Source organism: Ochotona princeps, chromosome 25 (assembly GCF_030435755.1).
Source record: "Ochotona princeps isolate mOchPri1 chromosome 25, mOchPri1.hap1, whole genome shotgun sequence".
In the NCBI taxonomy this organism is placed as follows: Eukaryota; Metazoa; Chordata; class Mammalia; order Lagomorpha; family Ochotonidae; genus Ochotona; species Ochotona princeps.
The window spans coordinates 29,506,793-29,510,319 of record NC_080856.1 but is presented as its reverse complement, the minus strand read 5'-3'; the positions used below and the strand labels follow the sequence as shown (position 1 = coordinate 29,510,319).

At 44.1% G+C, this 3,527-nt stretch overlaps 1 long non-coding RNA gene across 1 annotated transcript; it reads right to left on the bottom strand.

Annotated features, from left to right (window-relative positions):
- Positions 1 to 204: 204 nt before the first annotated feature.
- On the bottom strand, positions 205 to 2,682 carry LOC131477982 (uncharacterized). Its single transcript, XR_009244235.1, has 3 exons — positions 2,275 to 2,682; positions 1,963 to 2,174; positions 205 to 295 (listed from the first exon to the last, which is right to left on the bottom strand). It is a non-coding gene; the product is annotated as an uncharacterized LOC131477982 (long non-coding RNA).
- Positions 2,683 to 3,527: the final 845 nt, after the last annotated feature.

Sequence of the window (3,527 nt, the reverse complement as noted above, 5' to 3'; positions counted from 1 at the left end):
CCGTTCTAAACAACCATTGCAGCCCATAATTTGGTCTTTTTTCTGCATGCTCGATGAATCTGAATGAGGCATGTGCCCACCATATAGGTCCCTGCCCTTCTTGCCCCACCAGCTCTTGGCTCCCCAGCCGACCTGCTCCACATCAGGGGTGCACTCACCTTCACCCTCCCCCTCCCCCTGCCGACTGTCAGGGAGCCCTCTTACTTTCGGTTCTCTGGAGATGTCAGGTCCTCTGCCAGCAACTGTGGCTTCTCCCTCAGCAGGGATTCAATCAGATCTTTATACCCTTCACATCCTGAGAAAACACACACACAAACACACACATGCCTGCCTCAGTGGACAGCTGACCAAGCTGCTGATTCTTTAAGGATGGGGAGCTCCACCAGGGACAGAGAGGTGATTCCGTCATCTGTAATTTTCTACCCTCCCCTCCCCGAGACCTGCATCTGATAATCTGAATTGTATTGATTTTTTATTCAGGAATTATTCTCTAATTCATTCTTTTTTCTTTCAACTCAATAGTTTGGGTATTACCTGCTAAATAGTTCACTTTCAATTTACACTCCAGTCAAAAACTCAATGGTTTTACAAATGGTGGGGGAAAAAACATGAAAAAAAATCAAAGAAAATGGGAAAAGACAAGTCCAGCTAGATAATAAACAAAAAGTACAAACAATAATGAAATAATGAAATGCATAATGTTCAACTTCACTTGTATAAATTTTAGTCATAAAAACATTGAAAATCTGATAGCACTTATTCTTACCAACTAGTTTGACAAAGATGAGACATAAAGTTTATAAAAACACTAACTTCAACAAATGAACAAAGAACAGTTCAAATGCAGACAGATAAAGCAACTTAACAGGTGGCAGAGCTGGCACATGACAGGATCAGACTGCTAGCCTCTGACCTCCCATTCTGAATCATGAACTCTGAATCCACTAAGTAAGGGCACAAATGAGTGACTCCTTAGGTCATTGCCAAGCTCCCAGCACTGGGGATAGCTCCCTGGTGTTGGAGATGTGAAAGTTTCATGGTTGTGGGATTTTGTCACATCTGGATAAAAGTGTCATTAAATCACAGGATCCAAAGACCTTGAGTAAAGCACACCCATATGCTGACAACAAGTAGTAGAATTACTAAGTGGCAAATGACATAAGTTCCATGTAAAGCATCATCCTGCGCTTATGTGAAATATGACTTACAGTTCATTGTAACCATGCAAAGGTAGAACTAAGTAACATGACGGCAACAGATGAGCAATCCAGGATACACAGACAATGGGCCACGTGCAGTGGAGCCCAGAGAAGGCCCGAAGCCCTGCTCTGCCCTCTGCATTAAGCTGCCACATCACGTCTCCAGTGCCTTCTGCCTCTTCAGGAAGAGCCTCTACTCCAGGAACACACTTTCTCTCACCAGAGCAATCCCTGTTCTTGACGGGATTACTTAAAGATGCCAACTTTCAAGGCAGAGTGAATCCTCTACTGCCATAGGGCATCAATGTGTACTCTGACCCCACATCCCATAATGTCACCACCACAGTCTGTTTCAGTTCAAACTGAACAGAAACTTGGACAGAGTGGAGCTCATTCACCCTAGACTTGAACACCCATTGATGTGACACATCTGCACATCTGGTACAGCACACTGAGGAGACCAAGGAAAATTATGTGGCTTCCTTCAAACACAAACAGCTATTTCCCTGATGATACCAGGAATCCTTTGGTGGGATTCCACCTCACTTCCCAACCTATACCACAAAGAAAACATGGCAGATCTGCTGAAGTTGATATTTCATTCTCATGTTAAATACTAACTTCTCCTCTTCTCAGAAAATAACAGCATGCAATGCATTTGATGGAGGGAATAAAGGAACCAAGTAAGACAGGCCGGTCACGTGTGCGAGACAAGTGAAATCAAATACTCAGCACATTTGGGGGTTACAGCCACAAAACTTACGATGTTCTTGAAGGTGATTGGCCAGGATATAGGCATTTGCCTCTGCTTGAAGAGCTTGTTTCTTCAAGTCTTTTAGCTCCCGCTGGCATTCCGCCAATTGGGAGCACAATTCCTCGGTCTCTACCATGTTATTTTTTTTATTCCCTGATCAGGTGGAGGATTCAGGTTCAATGCCATAGTGATGGTAAACGTGACACGGGTAGAGCCAAGGACTAGAAAGAAGAGACATAAGCCAAGAATTAGTCAAACAAATCAAGTGAAACCACTTTCATTAAGACTGAGAGATGGCAGTAACTGTAGTTCCCAACTTACAGTTATGGAATCATCCACAACTTTTAAAAGCTGTGAAATCTCAAATCAGTCGGTTGTCAGAGCTATCAGAGCATAAGCTCCTGCCAGTCGCCCAACCTCTGAAAGAGTGAGAGTACCCTGCCAGGTAACTCAACAGTTACCACCATGGAATCAGAACACGGGCCATGTCACAGAACCTCAGGAGCCAATGCCCTCCAACTGCCTCAGCCTGGCCGACAAGGCTTCCTGATTTCTCTTAAAGGTCCTCTACAGATGGGGCCACCCATTCTCCCACAGCCATAGGCTGTACCGCTGTGCTGCCACTTTAGTCCTGCCATGTGTCCAAAACTCTAAGCGTGTGTCACGTCACTGATGCCTCTGTGTCAGTGAAACTCTAAGGCAAACCTAGTTTCCTGACAACTTTGACTTGAAGGACTCTTAGAAAGTCCCTCCCTCCTTATCTTCAGGTCCAAACAGATCACACGACCTTTCCACCACTGACACATGTTGAAGGAAAAACTGCCCCAACATTGTTTTCAGACTCTTCTGCTGTTTTTCCTATACCCATTAATACGTTAGGACCGAAAGAAGAGCTGAACACTAAATGAAGGGTTCATTTTCAAGCTTCTTAGGCCTGGCCTCAATATACGTCTTGCTGTGCTCAGGTGTCAGTGGGTTTCCACTGACGGGGTGCCTCACAGGCATTTCATTCAACTGAGAACCAGTAAGACGCTCCTGCATCTTCAGTCCACGGAGGTGGTCTGGTCTCTTTCGTTGCATAGTTAACATCACCAAACATGAAATTTCATGTGGGCTTCATTTGTGTACCCAAAGAGATGTTTTAGAATACCAAGAGATTCACAGGGCTGATATATAACCATTAAATATATAGTATGACAGTTTGTCTGGGTGGACTTACAAAGCTGATGTGACTTTGTTTCTATACTTCTTTCTATTCTTTCTTCCTTTCTTCTTTTCTTGCTTTCTTGCTTTCTTTCTCCTTTTCTTTCTTTTTTCCTTCCTCTTTCTTCTTTAAAGATTTACTTATTTTTATCAGTAAGGCAGATCAAATTTGTTAAGAGAAGGGGATACAGAAAGAGCGTCCATCTGCTGGCCCATTCCCCAAATTGTCACAACAGTGGAGCTGAGCCAACCTGAAGCCAGGAGTCAGATGATTCTTCAGATCTCCTCCTAGACACAGGGTCCCAAGGCTTTGGGTCATCTTCTACTGCTCTGCCAGGTCATAAGCAAGGAGCTGGATTGGAAGTGGAGCA